This window comes from Adiantum capillus-veneris, chromosome 30 (genome assembly GCF_014529385.1).
Source record: "Adiantum capillus-veneris isolate H3 chromosome 30, ASM1452938v2, whole genome shotgun sequence".
Lineage (NCBI taxonomy): Eukaryota > Viridiplantae > Streptophyta > Polypodiopsida > Polypodiales > Pteridaceae > Adiantum > Adiantum capillus-veneris.
In genome coordinates, this window is record NC_140960.1 from 82,595,272 (window position 1) to 82,607,009 (window position 11,738).

The following is an 11,738-nucleotide window of genomic DNA, read 5'->3' on the forward strand; positions in this document are numbered from 1 at the left end:
ATTATTCTACCATTGACCAAGTAGTTGCATATTGTAACAAGTTTTGTTAATGGGTCTCGAATTCAGAATGGTGCCTACTATCATCTCAATAATGGGTCCTTTCCTTGCCCATTCTTGCTCATAGTTCGACAATGATAAGCCAAAGTGAAACTTAATCTTGCACCAAGGTGTTGAATGGCCCTTTTCAACAAATAGGAGAATCATGTGAGATCTCCCTTGGTTTATTTATTTATTTTTTTGAGACGTATTATGCCCATTGCGCAACAACTTGATTCATGCCTGAAGTCCCATTTGAAGTCCTTGCTCAAAGTATTGTGAAGTCGGCTAATTTGTGTTTAGGTGAAGGATTGGCGAACGTGCGCGGCCCCTAAGTCCCATTTATGGGCCGCTCTCCAGGGTCCCGTAACACTTGGTATCAGAGCTAGAAAAGCAAAGCCGGTCTATGCCTAACAGAGGGGCACAGAGACCCACGGAAAGTGACTCGAGCAGCACGTCAAAGTGAAACTTAATCTTGCACCAAGGTGTTGAATGGCCCTTTTCAACAAATAGGAGAATCATGTGAGATCTCCCTTGGTTTATACACAAGCTGATTTTTTTTTATAAATTTTTTTTGGAGACGTATTATGCCCATGGCGCAACAACTTGATTCATGCCCAAAGTCCCATTTGAAGTCCTTGCTCAAAGTATTGTGAAGTCGGCTAACTTGTGTTCAGGTGAAGGATTGGCGAACGTGCGCGGCCCCTAAGTCCCATTTATGGGCCGCTCTCCAAGGTCCTGTAACACTTGGTATCAGAGCTAGAAAAGCAAAGCCGGTCTATGCCTAACAGAGGGGCACAGAGACCCACGGAAAGTGACTCGACCAGCACGTCAAAGTGAAACTTAATCTTGCACCAAGGTGTTGAATGGCCCTTTTCAACAAATAGGAGAATCATGTGAGATTTCCCTTGGTTTATACACAAGCTGATTTTTTATTATTATTATTTTTGAGACGTATTATGCCCATGGCGCAACAACTTGATTCATGTCTGAAGTCCCAAGTTAAATGAGCTCATTTTACTTGGAACTTTGGAAATAAATGGAGTTTCCATATCATGGGGCATAACTTTTTTTCCAAAAATAAGTAAATGACCTTGTTCACTAAATCTCTTGGCATTTTTCCATTTCCACATAGTTTTGTGAATGAGTTTAAGAGGCCCAAATAGAAAGTCTTATTTGCAGACAATACAGAGACTTATTATTTGCATTCGTAGTTGTAATTGCTTGTAAAAATCTTAATTGCTTATACTCGTAGTTTAGTTTTTGACAAGAAATAAATTTATGAATGAGTTTTCCCATAGATGATCACAGATGAGTTTCAACTGGTGAGATTAAGGCTTGGATGCTCATGCCCACTAGTGCACGAGAGCAATGAGATGTTGTCATGACTTTCTTGAAGAGATTCTTGGTTCCACGATTGAGAGTCATTAAAAACATCTTTGGAAGAGGGTATTTGGCCAATAATATAACTCGTGAAAAATATAAATCAATTGTGATATTGTCTAGTCAAACTTGGTGGTCATTTATGGTAAGAACATCGACTTTGAGATTTTACAGAAGGAAAGGGACCCACTATTTCAAAGAAAAACTCCATTGTATTCTTCAATCAAAAAATTCATACAACCCTTTGACTCAACTTCTTTGTTCTTCCCTTTTGAGTATGGATCCCATGGCCTATTTAAAGGGGATAAAATAGCTTCAGCTACTCTTATAATAGAAAGGGATATTTGAATAATTGTTTATTGCTTAATTGGTATATTACATTGATTATGCAATGTGGATTGATATATCTATTATGATCACATGGTATGATGTCGTTGTTTAGCAAATTAGTGAGTGGTTAGGTGCAAGACACATTAGCGATGACTTCAAGCATCTATACAGATGGTGTGCACCAATTATTAGGAGAAATTATATTTCTATCGTAAATATAGTTGATTGATTAATTTCTATTTTTAACCAGTTATTAGGAGCAATTATATTTGTGTTGTAAATATAGTCGAAGGATAATTTCTATTTTTAACCAAAGTGAATTGTACATAGTTTGAGCTTGACTCTTCATCTATAAGTTAATAACGGACAGAAGGAAGAAGACTACTAGACTATACCTATGACACATGTATATAAGCTTAGATTTCATTTCTTGATTCAACAAGTACCTCTAAAAAGTTGAAATGGTTTGGAAAAATGGGTAAAACACTTGGATCAGAAGAGGTGATGGCCTTCTGATCAAAACTTACTCTAATTAATAAATATATAATCTCCTTAAAAATTTGGGTAACTATAGTAACCTCAATACAACCTATTATAAAGATCTCACTTGGATCAAAAGGAGTGATGGCCTTCAGATCACAACTTAAAAGGAATTTAAATGAAAAAACACACTCTACACTTAATCAAGAGGGGTAATGGCCTTCTGATCTCAAAATCAGAGACAACTTCAAATCATTTTTTCTAAAAATGGATACTTGCTAATATATGACACTAAATGGATGGTAGGTATAAGTTAAAAAGGTTTTAAGTAGGACATGGATAACAATTGATAGGTTTGTTGACGCCTATAATACATATTCAAAGCTAACAAATTTTGACTTGGGATCTTTTTGGCTTAGCTGTTATCCGACACTGAAGAATCTGGCTTCCTCCACTGTAGAACCATATTTTTTGACTATCTCATTACTTCATTCTCACTTTGATGTACAAAAATGAAGCTAACACTAAGTCATTTTTGTGCTAATCTCTGTATTGTGTCTAAAGCCAGCTCTCTTTTGAACTTTTATGTTCGCCTGTGTATAAGTTCAATAGAGCAACACACACACACACACACACACACACACACACACACACACACACACACATTGTGATAACTCCTACTATTACATTGAGTTTTAAACGCTAAATCTAGGAGCACACACGCACACATGATCTTTTGAATACTCATAAATATGTCTGAAATTTATCTATATATACCTACCTCTTCTCAGTGGGTACAATAGACTATAACTTCCTGTTAGAACCTACGGCAATGATAAGGTGGTCTCTTAGGTAGTAAAAAATAAAAATAAAAAATGACATCTCATGGATGTCTTTAACGCTTGCCATATTGACGATCATTGTTCGGGAAAAATCATTTTTCCAAACAAACAATGCCCCTCTCCTGGAACCTACCAAAAGGAAAATTTAAGAAAATTCGGTTTATTTTTGGGTTTTTTCCCCCCTATGTTGGGGCGGAATTTCTTCCTTTCCCCTCGCCCTCAACCGACATCTTTTGGAAATTAAAAATAGCACGATATTAAGCTGATACACAATTTTCCCAAGCATGGATGATGGCTATATTGTTACTATAAACTTTTTTTGACTAGAATACTCCAGATGCAAGGCAAATTTTTCTTATGTTTTTTTATATATATTTTTTAAAAAAACTTAGTCACGTGGACTCGTATGCAGTAACTTCGCGAGGCAGACATATGCAAAACGGCCTTTGGAGTGACTGCTGACACGGTCACTCACACACACACACACACACATACTCTACTGCTAATACGCTCTGGCGAAAGTTGAGACACCAGAATGCAACGGAATTTGGCAACTTCATGCATGCCAATACACATCATATTTTATCGCTTGAAGCTCACACGTGAGTTTTCCATTTCTCTCTCTGTGTTTGCTTCCATTAGGTTAGCCACATGAGAATAAAGAAGCTCAGTTATTCTATAGCCACACTTTTGCTTGAGATCATAAAGTGCAAAATGTGAACATTTTCACAAAGTGTCTTTTATAGCTACAATTCCTTTGATAATGTCCAGGCACCCAAGAGCTTGTGAGCAGCCTGATCACAATCATCATCGCATAGGATTTACTGGTTGCAATGCCACTACAACTTGGAATTCTCCTAGAGCCCATACTACAATACAATACACATGGCATTGCCAGATTTACATTAAGATGGCATTCTATGGGAATTTCATGGCTACTACAAGACACTGTTCTTTGTCCTTTGGCATTATTAACCATAAATTTTGGTGCATTCTAGAATACATATGGGAATTTTAGCTTAAACTCCTTTCCTAAAGAACAAACTTTGTGCCTCATAGTCATGGGAGTTTGTATCAATGGTTGTTTTGTGACGACAACTACTTGATGGTAGTCATGGATGGATATGATCAATGATTTATGCCCTAGAAACCATCCCCTCCATAGACATTGTGCCTTCCAAAAATACCAACCAAAAGCGAACTTTCTAAAACTAAGAATTAATCTATATCTACAACATACATTTAAAAGAGGTAAACTTTTGGATAGATGGCACTTGAAGTAGTAGACTTTCTCTCATGAAGATACATTTATGGATCTAACCTTATGCTATTGATGCAAATCACAAAAAACACACTTTTTGATAATTACTTCTTAATTTCTTAAAAGTACTATTGAGTTTGATAAGAATAACTCTTCTATAGTACTGATTTATTTTTTTAAAAAAAAACAACATTTGTGGATAAAGATGATGAAAAATGGCCACAATTGATGAGCTCATGGCTAAAAAGCTCTTAATATAGGGGAGCAAAAGATTTTCAATAGTTGCAAGTACGACGTCCTTGCAAAGTGCATGAACGGACATACAAAATATCAATTGTGCATACCTAGAGAATCGATTTGGGCACACCATTCATGGAGACACATGAGAGAGAGAGAGAGAGAGAGAGAGAGAGAGAGAGAGAGAGAGAGAGAGAGAGAGAGAGAGGGGGGGGGGGGGGGGGGGGGGCATGCGCACCTCCATAGCCAGAGTACTGTGCATGCACACAAAGTACAGATGAGAGAAAACAAGGAGAGAGACATGAGTACTGGTAGGTAAAATCTCCCTCCATGTAGAAGTGAGCTTCTTCCTCTGGCACATATTTAATTTATAGATGAAGAATCAACCTCAAAATAGCTTGGGTAAAATAGGATTTATCCTTAGGCTATATTTACAATAAAAATATGATTGCTCTCCTAATAATTGGTGAGATGTTTGCATAGATAATCATCGATGCACACTATTTGCATAGATACTTGAGCCACCACTAACGCATCATGCACCCATCCACTCACTAATTTGCTAAACAGCAACGCCATACCATGTGATCATAATAGACATATCAATCCATATTGCATCATCAATAAAATATACCAACTAAACATTAAAAAATTATTCAAATATGCATTTCAATTACATACCTTGTGGTTAAAACACAATTGTCCTTGATTGTTACCCAAACCAATCTAACGGTAGTGGTGGCCATCCACTTGCATAATGGTTTAGTAACTGCTATTCCTAAACCTAGGGATCTATACCGATATGTTGCTTTAACAAAAAAATATGCATTGTGGTTGTGCTGCCTAAATTGGTGAATTTGCATGTGTGCTTACTAAAGCAATGAATTTGCACAATGGTCGTGCTACTTGAACAAGAGTGCATATGTACAGGTGCTGCCAAAAGTGACAAATCTATGACCCAAGGTGCATGATATACAAGTGTCAAGTGATGGTGGTGCAAGCTTGGCAATGCTTATAATGTCCATTTCCATTCTTTCAAAGAGTAATTCTTGTATTTCACAAAAAACCTTTTGTATTGATTACTCGTATGACTAGTGGTGGGTCATTACTAAAAATACTTTTGAAGATTACAATTCCTTCATCATCCTGAGAACAAGGGGTTATCTACAATTGGACTGTCACATGTGGTTATATATAGGCTGATGAAAGAAGCAAGAAATTGTATGTCTTCAAAGTGAGGGGGATACCAAGTGAACTATCACATGCATCAAAGGACAGGTTGACAATTATGTTTCTCTATTGTAGCATGGTCTCATGCCACTAATTTTACTAGTTCAAACACTACCAATGAAAGACTTCTAGGGACAATTAATTTGGTCAACAAGTAATGAATCCTTCCAAAAATACATAATTTAAGATGTATCAATCCTATGCAAGGTTGTTAGTGTGTTATCTCCGTAAGTTTCTTCGTGCCTTTGCCTAATAAAATAAAAATTATAGCTTAAAACTTATAGTGGTGCCAAGCTTTACTCAGAAAGATTATAACTCAACAACAAAATTGTTGGGGTAAACTTTATTCTATATTGTTCAAATACAATTCAATGTCTTAGTAGATGGCTACTCGTAGGACAGTATTAAAAAAACCTAAGAAAAATAGTATATACATAGTTTGTGCAAATGTGTTTATAAATGCTGCTTAAAATAGATATAGGAATGTTTTTTAACCTAGTAGATACAAATAAAATGCTACCACAAGCACTCTAAAGATCTAGTGCACGATAACCTCATTAAGATGACTTGTCTGTTATGGTGCATGAAACAAGGTCTATTAGAGAAGCCAAACATAGAGAGTAAGATAATGGTAAGAGTTTGCAGCATATACAACATACCAAGACTCATATCCGTTAAAACTTGAAAGAACATTTTGTTAGAATGTCAGAAACAAAAGACACTCCTCACAATAGTAATTTTCTAATGTTTTTCTTTCTTGTGACCTATTTGTGCTTTTTTCCTTCCTTTGATAGTTTTATTGGAGATATCATACAATGCCAAAAAATCTACATAGCACACACTTGCTAGCTTTGAAGTTCTCTCTATGTACTTTTGCATTGAGCCAAGGAAAAAAATATATGCACTATTTTTTGGCAAACATTCTAAGTATTTGCAGCATTTTAAGATTAGTGTGCACTCTTCTAACAGAGATGTATTGACAAACAAACAAACAATTCCTAGAAGAGTTTCTAAGAGGTATCGACAAAGATATGTAGACAGCTTATTATGAGCTTAATTTTTGTGTATTCACAAGATTGCAAAGCCTCTCCATAGTGTTGGCATTGTTTTCAATACTACATTGAAATTTTTAAACGATTACAAAGCCAATTTCTTTTAGCATCTTTGTAGTGCTGAATTTGTTTTCAACTCTTGTTTGGGTTGGCCTTCTTAGGGGTTGGAATGCTCATCTTTGCAAGGCTATGAAACCGTGGTGAGCGATGGAGGAGGAGGTTGTGACAAAGGAGTGATGGGAGGAAGTAGAGAGCAACAAAAACTGGGGAGAGGTTTAGAGGAAGGGAGGGAGAGGAAGCGCAAAAAAATCAGTGTATTTTCAGCTATGCGAATAGGTATGAAGAGGTAGGAGTAGTAGCATGTGTAGTTTCACCATGACAGGTGGGCACTCATGGTAACTCAGCCCCACTTCAAAGCATAATGCCAACTTTTGAAAATTTTGCATGCAAATTTTCCTCTCCCTAAATTTTCCAGATTTAGAAACCACTAAAGTTCCCTCCTTCTAAGGGCTATTGGTGGTACCACCTATACATGCTTTCATCCTAATGACAAATGCAATAGTTCCTTTGAGGAAGCTAATTTTCTGCACCTCTTTAAAGTACTCTCTCATTGTAAGGAACATCAAACATATGGTGAAAGGTTTTAGTTTGCTTATACATGTAGAAGCATTAACCTTTAAAGGCACTGTAGCATTTTCACCATCATTGAAGTTTCGACTCACAACCTTAATGCCTTCAAATCAAATACACTCCCTCTCTATTATAAACTCAAGGTACTGTTGGATAAAATTATCATCCACAACTAGATTTATTGTGCTTCATCCCTCTCTATCGGCAAGGTCTTCCTTGAGGTATTTCTTGTAGTATTCATTGAACTGGTAAGTCCCATAAACATTCAATGCAATCCCCTCAAAGCTAAACCAGCTATTTGTTCCATAGATTGAGATATAGTGAGAAGAGGGGTGAGATAAACTTACGATACAAAGGGTACTATGCAAGTATTTTTCCCTTTGCTTTTCTCACATTCGGTTATTTTCAAATCTATAAAGATCACACACAATAAATACGCTTGCAAGCAAGTTGCAAGCAAGGAAGCATGTAGCTAAGAGGATACCTTTAGCATTGTCATAATGAAAGATATTTTCAGTTATCTTTATTTGATGACTCCATGCTGAAGATTATTTTTAGAAGGGCCCTTTAAGTCATGAATACTTTAATTGGCTTCTATCAAAGGACTCGAGATAGAAATATTGTCATTGTCCTCCTTACTAGTACCTTTGAAATTAGATGAAGAGCTATGACTTTGTGTTCCAAAATGAACTAAGGTTCTAAGAAAAACACTCTAAATACAGAGAAAGCCCAAGATGAAAGAGCATCAAAGAACGTACCCTCGTCACAATCCATATTTAAAGTGCTCATAGCTAGAAGGACAAAAAAGCACGTTACAAGTTCCACAAGAAGACAAGTGAAGCCGGGACTTAGAATGGAGTTGGCAGCCTTATATACTTCCTTAGAGCACTGTCTATGATATACAAATTTTTATCAAGATAAAGTCAAAGAGATGATATCATAAGGCAAATAGAGATCTTTGTAGTAACTCTAGAGTGAGAAGGTGTCCTTGGCATTTGGATCCTTCTCATTGCATGATTATCTAATCTAGAGAAAAGTGAGTGTCTTGGGATTCAAGTGTGAGAGACGAGAGAGAAAAAATCATTATTTGAAATGACAAATGCTAATTTATTGGGGGGGGAAATCCGTGACATCTAGAACAAAGAGAAACAATGAGGTAGATTTGGGGAGAGAAATAAAAGCCATTCCAAATAAAAAACAAATCCCATATGAAAGAGGGCACAAAATCAAAACAAAATTGATATATTCAATTTAAGTCATACACATGAATGGAGAATGCTTTGCATTCCAAATTTAAACAATATGAGAGCTTTTGGATTTCTATCAAAAGTAAAATATTAAGCTACACTCAAATCACAAATTAATAAGCTGCCATGACTTTGTCCTTCCCATGCCTATTTTCTTGCATACAAAAAAAATACACCTAGCTTCAATCAAACCAAATCAAAGCCCACTCAGGCTATTAATTCACAAACTATTCATGCTAAATATGCTCCAAATGGAACAAAAAACCGGCAGCATTTTCCATAACACAAATCATAGAAGAGAGATACTCTTGAGCCTGAATAGGTAAGCAGTACACACAACTCGGTCCAAGAAAAACTGAAGGTGACCCAACTTTTTGTTTCAAAACAACAAACAAAGCTCAAGCTCATTTTGGGATCAATCAAGATACGCACAATGAAAATATTCAAATCCTTAAAAGTGCTTCTTCAAATTTGAAATAGGCACAAATGCTTCACACTTACAAGATGACTAGATACTAGTCTTAGTGCATGAAAAGTTTTAGAAGGATGAGATGGCTAGATAGTGACCTTTGTGCATCAATAGGATGAGATGACTAAATTGATTGTTTGCATATGAGTATTCTGTGTGAACTATACGAATGTAGATCCCGAGTATCGAGTGTGATTAGGATTTGTGCAGATGTTGGAGATTATGGAAACTAACTAGCTTCGAAAAGTCTCTTTTCACATCAGTGACAACGAAATGCATATTCTTAGTAGCATACTACACAAAATCAAGAGAGGTGCAATAGTAAACAACGGAATCTGAGAGTGGTGTCAAACCAAAAAGAAATCAACATGAATTCCAACAAACCATCTCGTATCCACGCCCTCAATAGTTATAAAAAGGAAAGGCACAAACACAATAGAAACTATCCAACAATAGGAAAATAGGGTCGACACAAGCCAAATGCAGGACCATAAAGATCTCTCCTAACAAAAACATCTACAACATATGAAAATACTCATATGATGTTGCTGATTTTGGTCAAGAAGGCAATAGTAGTAGCATGCCTCATGTTCCAAAGCATGGTGGTGTACACCAGCTGATCAATGCAGCAGTAGACAAATTAACTATAAGAGAGGGGAGAGTTGTACATATGTAGCATGTGTGTAGATTTCAATCAAGCACTACAGGGAAATTTAATCATAAAGCAAGCAATCAATTGCATGTTTTAATCAACTATGGAGAAATCAACAAATCAACTCAGCAAAGTTAAAAAGCACTAACACAAAAATTGATTCTTCTACTTCTCATTCTTGTTCTTCTTCTCTATAAAGCTATGGTACCTTTAATTAATATAATAATGACTTATGTTAAGACAAGTCTTGCTTCTTATTCATGAAAACAACACACAAGTATGCTTCCCACAAGTGCATCTACAAAGAAAGATCCTTTGATGACAAGGTCTCCATAGACACCACTATTGTGTAACCAAGAGCGTAGCCACCGCTTTGATACCAATGTAATAGTCGGAGATGCAATATTCATGCAAAACACATGAACAAACAAATGAAATACTACTTGTGCATACCTGGAGAATCCAGCTTGGTACACCATTCATGGAGACACATATGAGAGAGAGAGAGAGAGAGAGAGAGAGAGAGAGAGAGAGAGAGAGAGAGAGAGAGAGAGAGAGAGAGAGAGAGAGAGAGAGAGAGAGAGAGAGAGAGAAGACATGTGCACCTATGCAACTGGAATCCTACATATGTAAGTGAACGTAGAGATGAGAGAAGGAGAGAGACATGAGCACTGGGTACAATCTCTCCCCATACAAAATGATTTGTAAACCTATTAAGCTTGAGTAATCAATAAGGGCCAAGGTCAAAACTTTAAGTGACAAATAATAAAGCATTACTGCCTCATAAACTAGTGAAATGCCCCTAAAAAACATTATGTTCCCTCTTTTATAAATTCTAAAAATAGTGATGTAAATAGACCATTTTCTAAAAAGATTTTTGGTACTCTATGTCTGTCCAGTATTCTATGTCAAAATACTTCCAAATAGAAGACTTCTTAACCACATATCATCTAGGTTTCCCAAGCCATAAAATGGCAACCATAACTCAAAAATTCGCCCAAAGCAACCAATCAGTAAAGCTTTTTAAGAATGGGTGGTTCCGTAAAAACCACGGAGTACATCTAGCTCAAAAATTATCATGCTAATCCCCATACTGGTTAAATATATAGATTATCACATATATCAAAGATTACAATTGATGCTTTAAGCTAGGATTTTTCAAAACACAGTAGTCCAACATGACATGCACTACATTTATAACAGTAAACTATGACAGTAAGTACTAGAATAGAACCTATGAGCCAGCTTGCACCATCATCATCCCACATGTTGTAACAATTTAAACGAACAGAGAGACCACCATTTCTTATATTCAAAAGGTTTCAATGCAAAAAAAAATCAAGGCTAAGTGAGGATATAGATAGCCGTCACCTTTGTTAAATAGGCGTCTCTTCAACCAGTGGAGAACACCTCAACATCATCGAGATCAACAAGTGCTCGCCAAAAGGAGGAGTCTATAACTCAACACCGGATTGAGTAGCAAAATCCAAAAATCCCCAAGGAATGCTGGAAGCTATGTGCGTATTGTCATAACACTAGTGTAAGGGAGATCATCCAAATCCATAGTCCGCGTACACCAAGTACTGGTGGATAGGAGAATCATAATGTCATTGAAGAAAGAGGAAGACCAGAGTCGGTGTATTAGCCAAGTTGCAGGCTCGGATAGAGAGAGAGAGAGAGAGAGAGAGAGAGAGAGAGAGAGAGAGAGAGAGAGAGAGAGAGAGAGAGAGAGAGAGAGCATTAATCAGGTACAGGGGGTAGCAGCGTATGTAGAGGTCCGCCTTGATGCAATGCATGAACAAAGATAGAAAAACTACGCATGTATAGCGTTGCTAACCGGTAGGTGGGGGAGAAAGCCATTACAAAGAGACCCATCATGCTCAGGAGGG